Source organism: Lipophrys pholis (assembly GCF_963383615.2).
Source record: "Lipophrys pholis genome assembly, chromosome: 12".
Taxonomy (NCBI): Eukaryota; Metazoa; Chordata; class Actinopteri; order Blenniiformes; family Blenniidae; genus Lipophrys; species Lipophrys pholis.
Window position 1 is genome coordinate 8,677,255 of NC_137641.1, and position 14,505 is coordinate 8,691,759.

At 46.2% G+C, this 14,505-nt stretch overlaps 1 protein-coding gene across 2 annotated transcripts in view; it reads right to left on the reverse strand.

The window, feature by feature from the left end:
* rab27b (RAB27B, member RAS oncogene family) overlaps positions 1-7,392 on the reverse strand; it is a 71,941-nt gene extending 64,549 nt beyond the window's left edge. Inside the window, exon 1 of one of the 2 annotated variants that reach the window (XM_080477149.1) lies at positions 7,146-7,392. The gene's annotated coding sequence lies outside the window, so the exon portion shown is untranslated. The remainder of the gene's footprint in view (positions 1-7,145) is intronic. The other variant, XM_080477148.1, reaches the window with a different exon arrangement.
* Between the last annotated feature and the right edge of the window lie 7,113 nt (positions 7,393-14,505).

Consider the following 14,505-nt stretch of genomic DNA (forward strand, 5'->3'; position numbering starts at 1 on the left):
GTTACGACTCTTTGTTGTTCTGTTGTGGCTTTTGTTGGTGTGTTGTGTTGTTGGCCCTTCTGGGCCACCGTAGATTCTTGTGGCGAAACAGTGAGGTGCCACTGACTCGCTTTTCTGATGTTTTGTGAGGACGTAACGAACGGGTGGAGAAACAGCATTGATCTGTCCTCCACGGCTCCTCCTCTGTATATGAATCAACATTTACCATCCATCACCAAAACGGCGCTGCGAAGCGAAGACTTGGCCATCGTGAGAAGTTGTAATCCCTGTATTTATGAGCGAGGATAAAAGTGGCAGCTGTGGAGAGGAAATGCACGGCCGAGCTGATTTACTGTCCAGATGAGAAGACTTGGTTATTGATCTGCCTCAGCTTTCAGGTCCATCGCCTCCAGCCAGGCCCACAAATCAGCCTTCAGAGCTGTACAGGAACTGCCTGCGTCCGAGGGTCGGATCATTCATGTAAAGACACGTATGATGTCTTTATCATGTTTAATCCCAAGAGGTGGACTTCAAGCTGATGTCGTCTGACAATGGAGCCACTAAATTTGAGAGATATGGATGAAATCTGGGTTTTCCTTCCAGTTGCTTACTGGACTGAGAAGCTGTACTGTGGTGTGGCGGGATAGCATGACGATGCTATAAGCCAGTGTCGGTCCTCGTAGGTCAAGAGGGACAGTTACCCAGGAGTTAGATGTATCTCTGCTCAATTAACAAGTCAGACTCGGTACCTAAAAATGTGCTCCCGGTTACAACCTCAGGTCACTATAGCCGCGTTTCCACTGCACAAAATGTGCCGGAACTGTACGGTACGGCAAAACATACCCAGACCCAAATCTGTTGCACGTTTCCACTGCAGAGGGTACGGCTAAAATGTAGGCGGGATGGTGATCCCCACAGATATGTGACGTGGCAACAACAGTAGTCTCAGCTGAGGGGTGGGGCCAAGCCGGGCTCTATGAATCCTCTGTTGTAGCTTTGCACTAGTTGTTTTCTTAACGCAGCTCCAACAACCACTGCAAAGCGGAATATGTAAACAACAGAGGATTCATACAGCTGAGATATGTAAATAATGTGTTGTAACTCACTGACCAATCAGCAGACGGCTGCGTTTTACGCCTCCTTATCAGACCCGTTCTGTAGTGCTGGGTACCCCAATGGAAGGTTGACGAAAAATCGTAACCCTTTGGTACGGTTATTTCGGTTCCACTATTATACATCACCTCCTCGATATTTCAATTGAGTTTCCAACAACTTGGTGTTTTTTGTAAATACTAAATGTGCTTGAATCTCGTCCTCGAACAGTAGAGGAGGAGCTTCAGCAGGAGCTGGACGCCGCTGTTCACAATGAGAACGTTTGTGCTGTGTCACAGAGAACGACTCGGTCCGACGCTTCCGTGTTCTTCGCTCGACGCGCCACCCCCCCCCCCGTCGTTCACAACCCCGCTTACATTTTAACCCTACTTTCTGCGGTGGGACCGCGCGACAGAGTCGGGTCTGGGTGCGCTTTGCCGCACCGTAGCCTCCTGCTCCGGCACGTACTGCATGGTGGCTTAATTAAACCATATTTTGTCAGGTCTTATTAACACTTGCTGAAATAGAAGAAAATGTAGACAGTCATGTGTATTTGAAGACCTACTGTTTATAGACTATAGACTTATAGGAAAGTTTAAAACGGCCAGCATTATGTTGTTCTTCACAATGAGAGTTTCTCAGAAAAAACGAAATCTCTAAAACTCTAAGTGTACGTCTTCAAAAAAACAAAACCCTTTACAATTACGAATCACCACATGGTACCATTGTCCTGTCATGTGTTTCAGAAATGTAAAAGTATACTTTCTCTTTCCGTCATTTCACAAAACTAATAAAATCAAATCAACAAATCAAAACAGGTTTAATAGCGCGCAGCCGTTCGTAAAGTGTCACTGCAATTCATCCACCAAAGTGGAGACTTACCTGCTCAATGTTTTAAGCAAGAGCGTTACGAGCTCAACCAACTGGTAAACAGGAAGATAACATTTAGTACAGATAAGTGTTCACACGGAGAAACTTCCTTTGGTGTTTTGAAAAGGAGCCATATGCTATGCTAAGCTAAGCTAAGATAAGCTAAAATAAGCTAAGCTGACACTTCCTTGCTTACATCAGCGGTGATATCTTTGAATATCACCGCTGGAGATCTCGAGAATATCCAGGCGTCTTTCTGAATCACTCAGCTGACGGTAACTTGTGCAGTACTCCGGTTTGCGTGGATTACTTCTTTAAAATATGCAGCAGATTAGTCACCATGAAAGCAGCTCAATGTTACAAAGAAAGTGGTCATAAAAGCTTCCAACCTCCAGTGTTTCCGAAACTGAACAAACATTTGGAGTAAATCAGCTGGGTTGAGGTACTGAAGTGCAAAACACCAAGTGAAGAAAAGCCATCAGGGCAGAGGAAGCTGTTCACTTCATCACCACTGATCTCTGGTGATCACCACTGATCTCTGGTGATCTCCGGTGATCTCTGGTGTCCTCGTTCCAGCTCTGGCCTGCCGGCTCGCTCATTAGCTCGGGAGGAACAGGAACAGGAACAGCGTGGGTTCTCTGGCTCCTGCTGAGCGCAGGGCTCCGACTCAGCCACATCAAGTCTGCCAAGAAACATTTGTAAAACTAAAACTTGGTTCTCCTGGCACACAACCGGTGAAAGAGAAGCTAACACACGGCGTCACGTTTGACATGGAGAGGCGCACTACTGCAGTCGGGGCCTCGCTATCGAGCGAAAATCTTATCTATGCATCACTCATGTCGCGGTGGGCTGGTTCCTGCCGGTGGTGCTGGCGGGTGGAAGAGGGAGAGGCGGTGACTGAGACGGCGAAAGACAGAGCGCTGGGAGAAAAGGGCACACTGGTTAGCGACGCTGCTCCGGAGCCAAAAGGTCACAGAGAAGCATCACAGTGAAACACATAACGTGAGATCCACACTTCACACAGGATCAGTCTCAAAGCAGCTCGGGTTCCCACACTGCTTCACCATGGAAACTGGAAGCAGCTCAGGAGCGCTGCACGACTGGTCTGTGGAGCTCCAACCCAAACAGACTGCCATCACGGAGGAGTCCACGGTGGAGGAACCAGGAGGTGGAGGAACCAGGTGGTGGAGGAAGTGGGTGGTGGTGGAACCAGGTGGTGGAGGAACAAGGTGGTGGAGAAACCAGATGGTGGAGGAAGCGGGTGGAGGAACCAGGTGGTGGTGGAACAAGGTGATGGAACCAAGTGGTGGAGGAACCGGGTGGAGGAACAAGGTGGTGGTGGAACAAGGGGGTGGAGGAACCAGGTGGTGGTGCAACAAGGTGGAGGAACCAGGTGGTGGAGGAAGTGGGTGGTGGTGGAACCAGGTGGTGGAGGAACAAGGTGGTGGAGAAACCAGATGGTGGAGGAAGCGGGTGGAGGAACCAGGTGGTGGTGGAACAAGGTGATGGAACCAAGTGGTGGAGGAACCGGGTGGAGGAACAAGGTGGTGGTGGAACAAGGTGGTGGAACCAGGTGGTGGAGGAAGTGGGTGGTGGTGGAACCAGGTGGTGGAGGAACAAGATGGTGGAGGAAGCGGGTGGAGGAACAAGGTGGTGGTGGAACAAGGTGATGGAACCAAGTGGTGGTGGAACCGGGCGGAAGAACAAGGTGGTGGTGGAACCAGGTGGTGGAGGAACAAGGTGGTGGAGGAACCGGGTGGAGGAGCAAGGTGGTGGTGGAACCAGGTGGTGGAGGGACAAGGTGGTGGAGAAACCAGGTTGTGTAGAAACCAGGTTGTGGTGGAGCCAGGTGGTGGAGGAACAATGTGGTGGAGAAACCAGGTGGTGTAGAAACCAGGTGGTGGAGGAACCAGGTGGTGGAGGAACAAGGGGAAGGAACCAGGTGGTGGAGAAACCAGGTGGTGGAGCAACAAGGTGGTGGAGGAACCAGGTGGTGGAGGAACAAGGTGGATGAACCAGGTGGTGGTGGAACTAGGTGGTGGAGGAACAAGGTGGTGGAGAAACCAGGTGGTGTAGAAACCAGGTGGTGGAGGAACCAGGTGGTGGAGGAACAAGGGGAAGGAACCAGGTGGTGGAGAAACCAGGTGGTGGAGCAACAAGGTGGTGGAGGAACCAGGTGGTGGAGGAACAAGGTGGATGAACCAGGTGGTGGTGGAACCAGGTGGTGGAGGAACAAGGTGGTGCAACCAGGTTATGGAGAAACAAGTTGGTGGACCCAGATAATGGAGGAACAAGGTAGTGGAACCAGATGGTTTCCTTGACGACAGTGAGAGCATCACGTTTCTGCCTTTGGCTAAGATCGTTTGCTTTGGTTCCCTGATGAAGGAGGGTTTGGTCCAGTCTACTGGGATCGCTGTCGGGTCGCATCAGATTAGGACTCTGAGACACGTCTTGAGACCAGGTCTTGAGACCAAGTCTGATGCGACCTGACAGCGATCCCAGTAGATTTCAGCCCACAGTGATCCCCAACCGGAGGTTCAGCGCCTCCTTTCGGGGGGGGGGGGCCTTGGGACTGAGACAGGCTTTGAAGCTTCAAACGAAGAAAAACAACAACACCATCAGAATAAGAGGATCTTGTGTTTGTTCTTCGTCGATCAGCTGTCCAACTTTCCACCTGAGCCTCCTCGAGTTACACCGACCGTCTCCACGTCTCCTCCGCCTCCTCATCCTCCATGTCCAAACCCACTCTCACCTGTTCATCCCGCCTCACAGATCTTAAATCACATGACCCCCCAGGCCCTCCTGTGCCCCCCTTAGCCCCCCTCCTGTCCAATGACTCCTTCACATACAATATTGTTGTTTGAATCCATTGGGAATAAAAAGCAGAACTCTTCAGATGTGAGTCAGAAACTTAAGATTCAAAAACTGATATAGTCTTTGAACGCCAACATTTTCTGTCGAACTGATCCCGTCGCTCTGTGGATCTCAAACTGTGGCACACGTACCGCACGTGGTACGCCACTTCCCTCTAGTGGTGCTCTATTTGAAAATGATAAAAATTCAAAAATCACGTATGAGGCTAAGCCCCGCCTAGCATCTGTTCAGGTCAGCCATGGTGGTGGAACACATGAGCAACACTGAGCACTGCCGAGGCCCCGAGTGGAGCTCCGCCCTGAGTGGAGCACCGCCCCTCTGAGAACCACCAAGAAGAGCCATAAGAACAAGAAGAAAATTCTGCAGTGACGTCAGCCAGCTGCCGAAGAAAAAGCTTCTTCGGGCAGGACTGTTCATACTCCGATAACAAGCTGCCAAAGTTGCAGACCACGCCCCCTCACCGCAGGCCACGCCCCCTCACCGCAGCCACACACCTGTGAAGCAGCGTTTTAACTTTTCAACTGCAGTTTATTCCTCACCTCCAGTGCTTTCAGAAATACATTTCTCTGAACTGTTTCAGTAATAAAAGAGAGAGTTTTTGTCCGAGCGCCATGTTGGTCCGGTTTTAACTACAGGAGCTGACAGCTTTTCGTGATGCGTTCAGGCGCATCACGTAAGCCTGCACGCCGACATTTTATCGAGCTCGTACAGTAGCGACGTAAACAAGCTAAACATGATTAAAATATGACTGACAGTTATTAAAGCTGAAACACGCACGCGCAGCACACGGCAGTGCAGAAGTTTCAGCAATGCAGCACCGACTCAGTTCGGCCAGCGCGGTTGGCACAGCCGAACTGAATTTCTTCCGCCAGGAAATGACGTCATTTTGTTCGGCAGGACCCCGCGCTGTCGAACTTTCTTCTTGTACTTATGGAGTATGAATCAGCCTTTACATTGACAACGGACTGGACGCTGCGGCGCCTCAATACCACCGCCCAGTGGTCACTAGTGGCATTTCTGGGCTCAGACATGCAGTACCTTTTAGTATCACAGAGAGCAGAGGCTCTGAACCTATTTGACCTCTGACCCCTGGCCAGGGCCCATTTAAATATCAACACTTTCATTTCAACTGATCAGAGTCTCGGTTTGATTTGTATTCAAAAGCTGAATCAAGTTCACTGAGTTTACACGTCCCCAGGTATTTGAATGAACTGTGATTAATTTATTTTACACATAGACGTAGCTACGACTCGCCACAAACGATGATTCCTGAAAGTGAAGATCTGGATCAACTCTGTCTCCGGTTGCATCTGAAGAAGGGGGGGTTGGTGGATATTTACGTCACAATTCGTCAGGTGGTGTTTTTTTTCCAGGATTCTGATTTGGCTATCATGGCTTCACGCTTCTCGCTACACTGCCCCCTGCAGGTTTGGCATGCTCATAGTAGCTCTGAACCAGGTGTATATGCGGGTACTTGTAAATGAAGATTTATTATTTTTTTTTTTTAAAAGGTAGAGGGGGAAATGCCGGTTTTTGTGAAAACCCAGGAACGTGTAAACGTGGCCTGAAATAAAAGATACGACTCTCCGTGATGATCTCAAAACATTTCTTCATCTGGCGTAAACCTGCACCTCCAATGGATAAGAGCAATGAAAACAACCCAAGTTGCTACCAGAACAAATATAAAGGCTCAAGTCAATATTAACACAAAAGAAATTGGAGCATGTTCAACAAGTGAATGACGCCTCACTGCCCCAAGTGGTCGGAGTTGCAGCCCTGAGGGCCCAGTAGTTGGCGCTAGAGGCTCAATGGTTGAGAAATTCTCCCTTAGAACACAAGGATGTGGTGGCAGGTTCCCTCAATACGGTGGGACCGAGGATTGATTCCTAAACCGCTCCATCCTATCCAGGTTCACCGGGTGGGTGTGCAAGGAGAACATGCCAAACGACTCCAACCCATAAACAAAGAAAAAGTTAGAAAAGCCTTGAGCGTAACTTTGTGAGCAGCAATCCCCCCCCCCCCCAAAAACAAAAATACCGACTGCTGCCACAAAGGCTGAGGGAACTCGTTCGAACAGATGAAGTATGAGCAGGAGCAGCGGTTTGCCGGTGCAGTGGCACAGAGGTGCAGAGTTTCGCATGCCAGCGGCCGACGGGGGTCTGCAGACTCCCCGGTCCTCCAGCATCCCTGCGCCTCCGGGCTATGACTCATCCGGCCGCCTGCAGCCCGTCATGGAGCGAGGAGAGGCGCCGGTATATCCCCGGTAAAGCACCGGATAAGAACGCAGTGGGGGGTGGGGGGGTGGGGGTTCGCCCCTCAGTGTCACTCACCTGTTCCGTGATAAACCGTCAGACGCGGCGGTCAGGTGCGCGCTGCTGCCCGGCCGCTTCGTGTCCGAGCCATCGCATCGCTCCACAGTCCGGGCCGGGGGGGGGGCGAGGGGATCCGGATCACTGATCGAGGGTCGTGTCCGGGGCTATATGTGCATTGGGGTGTTCGGCTGAGGCTCCGGCTCCGGCTTGGGTCCGGGTCCGGGTCCGGGCAGGCTGATGGATGTCGCCGCGCGGCTTCCTCAATGGGTGGAGGAGGACGGACGCTCCAGGTGCGTTCACGGACCCCTATACAACTCGGATTTCTCAGCTCCGTCAAACTCGTAATTTTGAGGGTTTTTGTTTGTTTGTTTGGGGTTTTTGTTTGTTTGTTTGGGGGTTTCTTGTGCTGGGAAACTAATAACGTTTGTGATCACTCCTAATCGAAGTGTTACGGTCAAAATATAAATTTTAAATTGCATTAAAAAAATTAGAATTTATATTTTTGTTTGTTGTTGTTGTTGGTGGTGATGGGGGTGTTGTTGTTATATTTGGTGGTGCTGTTGTTGTTGGTGGTGGTGTTGAAGTTTGTTTGGGGTGGCGTTGTTGGTGTAATTGTTGTCGTTGTTGGTGGTGGTAGTGTTATTAGTGTTGTGGTTGTTGTTGGTAGTGTTGTTGTTGTTGTTGTTGTTGTTAGTGGTGTTATAGTTGGTGGTACTGTTGTTGTTGGTGGTGTTAGTGGTGGTGTTGTTGGTATTGTTAGTGTTGGTGTTGTTTTTGATGGGGATGGTGTTGTTGTTGTTGATGGTGGTGGTGGTGGTGGTGTTGGTGAAGGGTATAACCAATTTCACCCAAAGTTAACTTCATTTCAATCTAGTGAGTTTATAAACCACATGACAACAATCTTGCCTTTTTTTTTTTTTTTTTCTTTTTTTTAGAATGAGAGAGCCCCCTAGCGGTGAAAACGTTGTAGTTTTAAACCGCTAGTTCATAAAGAGCACTTACTAAGATGATTCTTTTATTAACATACTTTTAAACAATTACAAGCAGATGCTGCATTATTCTCTTTGACAAGATGAATGTGTTTTGGGGCTCGTTTAGTGGAAATGACAGTTAGTCTGAGTTTAGTGAAATAAATCAACCTCAGGTAGATTCTCAACAACACATCAATCATCTTTCAAAGCATTTTAGGAAAAATTCTTAATCTACTGGCCAGCCTCCGCTGGGTATAACCATATATAGACTTATTATTACTAGACCTATTTGTGAGAGTTGTAGCCACTCTGGACGTGACTGGACTCCTGCGTGAGTTCATAGTGGACCATGTGGCTATTTAATAAATAATAATCATGATCACAAGTCAGTCTTTGCCATCTTCTATACTATAACCAAGTAAAGGATTAAAGAACTGGGCGGAGTTCCGTGAACTCCGACAATTGGTGCCGTGACCCGACTCTTCTTGGTTAATTCGGAATCATGATTTTCTGGGGGGGAAAAGGCCTGTTCTCACGTCCCATGACAAAGGGAGAGCTCCAGCTGAAAGGTGAGCGGAAAAACCTTTTCTCAGATTTCCGTCAGACTTCGGCAATAAATACACGTGTGTCGCGAGGCTACACATGGTTAGGTGTTAGCAATAGCAACGCAAGTGTTGTAAAAAAAAAAAAATGTGGAGGGGAGTGATCATCAGACCAGTTCTTCGTCCCATGGCTCCTCTGGGCACTCCAGGGGGTCTTTATCATCGTCATCCTCAAAGAGGGGGTTGGGGCCAACAGATAATACCCTTGTTAGTGCTATATATATTATTTATATATAGTTGCTTCACAACTATCCATCCATCCATCCATTTTCTTCCGCTTATCCATTTCCAGGTCGCGGGGGTGTCAGTCTGAGCACCGTCACCCAGATCACATAGCACCGATTTAAGAACCTTCCTGCTGAGCCCACGGGAAGATGGCGCCCGGCGTGGGACACGACGACACTACCCTGAGATTGTGAGTCTCATGCTCTACCAACTGAGCCAGCCGGGGGGCCTGTTCACAACTATATATAAATAATATATATAGTTGTGCAGGACCCCATTGGAAAAAGGCTTTTCACAGTAAAGGTTTTGCTGGACGTCCTTTCTTTCCAGCACCAGTCCTGTCATGGTCTCGGTCCTCTCCGGCCACCTCCTGTTTTCAGGGTGTCCAGGTCTGATCAATCCAGCGTGTGTCTGGAAGACTGAAGTCAGTTTAAATAGATCTGGTTTCAGTCTGGCCAGTTGTCTGTATTTGTCTTCTATTCCTTAATTTGGGGGTTGTTGTTGTTTTAAGTGGCTGTTTCCAAAGCTTCACCCAAATGTTTAGTGTGGTCATTAATTCATTCTTATGGAGCACAACTCATCATTAGTTAGGTTATAGTTTAAATATATTCATTTTCTTGTTTTAGCAAATCAATAAATCATTTATCTTACTCCTTAAGCCAAAAGTAAAAGGAATTGAGATTTTTTTTAAAAACACAACCACAAAAACCTTAACAAAATAAACAAAATACTAATGACAATTTTCTTATCAATATACCAGATCCAGGGATGGATAATATTTAGGGAATGATCAGACACCTTTGGCGCTTGTAAATTGTAGTTTTAATTACAGTCTGTAAATTGAATCTCGATCCAGTGACATCAATTGTCTTTTTAACTGGTAAAATGAAAAATGAATAGTGTGTCAAGGCAATCTGTTAAAACACCATTTATAATTCATCATTATTTTACTACGCTGTCCTCTGGCCTTGGTTCTGAGGAATCCTGTCTCATAATGCTCACTGCTGTAGCCTTTGATCTCCACGAGGTGCCTCTTTCATCCGCTTTGTATGGGACATTTTTTTCCCGCAGTTTTAGGGGATTTATTCGGAAACGGGTAGCCGTTAACATCCCAAAATCTAATTGATTGGTTCTTACATGATGACAAATTTCCTGCAATTCAGGTGAGTAGTTTTTCCAAAGAGTTGGTCAAATATGTACATACATACATACATACATACATACATACATACATACATACATACATACATACATACATACATACATACATACATACATACATACATACATACATACATACATACATACATACATACATACATACATACATACATACATACATACATACACACAAACAATACATAAATAATTAAATACACGCAGACAAAAATATAACCTTCCCCCAACGTTCCTTGCCAATGGTAAATTTTAGTAAATCCTGTTAAGAGTTTAACATCCATGTTGTTCATTGTTGCCTCACTAATCATTTTATATAACTATAATATTTTACTAGGTTTATTTATTTATTTGTCATGTTGGACATTTTCAATAAGTCATAAATTCATCAATTTAATTTCATATTCCGTGTGTGTGTGTGTGTGTGTGTGTGTGTGTGTGTGTGTGTGTGTGTGTGTGTGTGTGTGTGTGTGTGTGTGTGTGTGTGTGTGTGTGTGTGTGTGTGTGTGTGTGTGTGTGTGATGTTTAAAGTTGGAAAAACTTTGCAGACTTCTGTCAGCTGCAATAACCTTGAGACGCAAACAGATTGAATTAAGATATTTTTCTTAATATTCACCATAAAAAAAACACACCAGAGGCCTGCAGATCAATACAATGTATTGACCTCTGTTCCGCGGACAAATCACACATGTTACTGATTTTCAGTATTTGTAGACGTTTTACTTTAAAAACGGAGGAAATTTTTAACATTTGTGCATTATTCACGAGTCAGCTGGCAGAGTCAATGGAAAGCTAATAATTCCTACAGCAAGTGAACGCACCGTGCAAATACTCATTTATGGAAGCTGAGAGACAAATGTTCTCCTCCGGGTCCTAAAGCCAAATTTTTCTATCACCTTCCCATTCACATCAGCTCAGTGTTCAACAGGTGGAAAGCACCGTGAATGAATGAATGAATGAATGAATGAATGAATGAATGAATGAATGAATGAATGACAGCAGGCCACAGTAGATCACATCTTCTGTAAACTGTTCACATGGAAACCGAGCACAACACCAGCAACATGATCCAAAGATAAATCTCCCAAGACTCCTTCGCTGGTTGCTAGGAAACAGCTTCATTTCCTGTCAGCGGCCTGACTGTGGCAAACAGGAACAGGAACCCAGGGCCTTGCGTTTCACAGCCTCACCCAGGTTCTGTGCCACAAAACGTGAGTGTGGGATGTGGGAACTGGGAAACTTCCCACATCTAGAATCTAAAATAGAGGGAAAACAAGCCGTTTTACATGAAGCTCAGGAAGGTTTCTTGCGTCAGAGCGATCCCCAAAACCTCCAGGGAATTTCCCAGTTCGACCAGGTTCTGAGGCATTTTTCCCACTAGAAAATGCAATATTTCCCATTTCCCAGTTGCACATGAACACACGATTGAACGCCCTAAAATGATACAACCTTGAAATTTCCACTTCACCTGTGCTGTTTATTGCAGAGCTTGAACTCCTTATCAGGTGATGAGACACAATAGATATATTTTGTGGTATATTTTCACCTGTTAATAGTTTTTTTTAATTCAGTTATTCATGTATAATAAATATTTTACCAAAATCCCACTTTCTGGGGGAAAATTCTTGCTTTTTGGCTGCAATGGGTTAAAAAGGTTTGAAATAAACAAACTGTGGTCAAACATGGTGTTTGATGTTATTGAGGGAACAGTGAAGCAGGACTCCATTTCTTTTATCGTCATAAATTGTGGAAAAGTTACTAAATATGGTTACTTTACCAATAAAGGGTCAAATACATGTCTCTCATGGAGATCCACAAACACTGATGATTAGTTGTGTAAAATCCTCAAGGAAGTCCAGCAGCAGTCAGGTGTGTGGAAACTACAGTAGTTTCAGTAACTGGAAAGTGGGAAAAATGATGTTCCCAAGTGGGAAAGATGATTGATTCAAACTGGTAATATTCAACTGGGAAAATACTGTTCACTGTGAAATTGTATTTTTGTATCCCTCCAACATTTTCCAGTTTCCAAGTAGGAAGTTCCCAGTTTGAGAACATCCAGATGTGTGAATGCAACGTACAAGTTGCAAGTTTCTCATTGGAAAAAGGGAACGTTACCACTTTACCATGAGCAACTGGGGAGTTGTAAAGTCCGGGTTTCCAAGTGCGAAAATGTGGCCAAATTATGTCAAACTGGTACATTTCAACTGGGAAAATATTTCTATTGATGTCACGTGAGCTTTTGTAACTTTCCAACTCATTCCATTTTTCAAGCAGGAAGTTCCCAGTTTGACAACACTTGGATGTAAGTAATGTACGTATGTATAGTTTACCACGAGAAATTGGTCGCAAGGTAAAGTCTCAATGTTTCGCTGTTCCCCGTTGAGGGGTTTTACAAGTGGTCATTTTCAAAGTTCCCAGGAACATGAACTTACAAAACATTCCAGGTTAGGAGTGCTCCTGTTTAGAAAGACTGAAAGAATTCTGTTATAAACAGGCACATCTTAACTGGGACTTTTTTACAGACTGACCCACAAAAGATTGAGGAGGAAAGGTTAAAGGTTAAAGGTGAGCGCTCATCTCGGCTCCGTGTCACTTAAAGCATCAAATCAAGTGTGAAATCTGAGCGCGACTCCGGAATCAGACCTGAAATTCAACAACCAATTCAAGTTCAACCAAAATCAGCCAATATTTCAGGAACGAACGGATTTTTGAAGAAACGAGGTTCAAAGAAAGACGACTGGTCTCCTTGTATCTTCTACCCAGCTAGTTTCACACCACCGCCTGAGAACATTACAATCACTCAGGCTTTCCAATAGATACTACACTTTACATCTTTCACTCCTTTAATTCTCATGAAGCTGAAAGGCTTTATTTATTCCCTCTTTATGCATTTCCTACATGCTGCTATTTGTCTTTCTGTTCTTTCTGTTTTGTTTGCAGTCTTGCTTGTGTGCCTTGACTGCATGCTGCTGGAGGAAGAGTCCCACAGCATCATGTCACCTGTTTTCACCAGTAATTTAACATTTGTGTCGTTTGTGTCTTCAGTCGGCTCACAGATCAAATTCCCTCCATCGCATGGAATCTCAGCCAACGCAGTGAAAACACGGAAACTGTTCCTGTAATAAACAATGTAATAACATCACGTGAGATACGGCATCATCCAAGTTCACCTTCTCCAGAGCTGTCAGTCCGTATGTCAGCTTTACCTCCGTCGTCATGGATACCGAACATCTGGGATGTAAATAAACGCGTGTGTGTGTGTGTGTGTGTGTGTGTGTGTGTGTGTGTGTGTGTGTGTGTGTGTGTGTGTGTGTGTGTGTGTGTGTGTGTGTGTGTGTGTGTGTGTGTGTGTGTGTGTGTGTGTGTGTGTGTTTCATTGTTCAACAGCTAACTTGTAATTGTGACGGATTACATTTTCACAGTAAGCCTCCAGACGGTGCTTGTGGGTGTTTGTGACGTCACTCAACAAGAAAGTCACACAATATCAAGGAACCAGAGAGTAACGGAGTAACAATACCTCCGCACCAGCAGAACGGCCCTGTTTCTGTTTCCACCAGCAGGTGGCAGACTAACACTGTCACATGAATCAGTCTGAACTCATCGAGCCACATAATCCAGTCGGTCCTGAAAGACATTGATCAGCTGTAATTTTCAATTTCATTTTGTGTGTGTGTGTGTGTGTGTGTGTGTGTGTGTGTGTGTGTGTGTGTGTGTGTGTGTGTGTGTGTGTGTGTGTGTGTGTGTGTGTGTGTGTGTGTGTGTCATTACACAGGACAAAGGATGTTCAAGATGGGGCTCACTCCCACTAACATATGTTCAAACTGCACAGGTGATCTCCCCGATACCTATTTACACGCACTTTGGCTGTGTACGCCAGTCCAAACGTTCTGGCAAAAGATTTGTGAAGATTTATCGTTATGCCTGGGCCACCCTATTCCAGTCTCACCTACACCTTGCTTGTTAGGAGATCTCACAGAAATTAAAAGAGAAAAAAACGAGTCCTGCATGCTCCTGGTTTCCCTATGCGTCGCAAAAAAGGCGATCCTCATGAACTGGAAATCCAAAAGTAATCTGAATATAAAGTTATTTAAAAATTTACTTCAAGACCACATCACATTGGAGAGAATGTCTGCTTGTAGGAAAAATCATGTGACACAATTTGAGTCCACATGGTCCCCAATAATTAAATACACCATGCAGCCCTGTGGGGGGGGGGGGGGGGCTCCACCCCGGGGCTCTGGGTGCCGTCAGTGGTTGGGGCATCGTGGCTTGGGTGGTTGGCGCCTCTGCGGACTCGGGGGGGTGCTAGCGTCTATGCTGGGGGCTGCAGCCTGGCCTGGGGAGTCCTGGGGGATGTGTGTGTGGGGGGGGTTTGCTCTGGGCTGGGGGTGCTCCCGCTGGGGT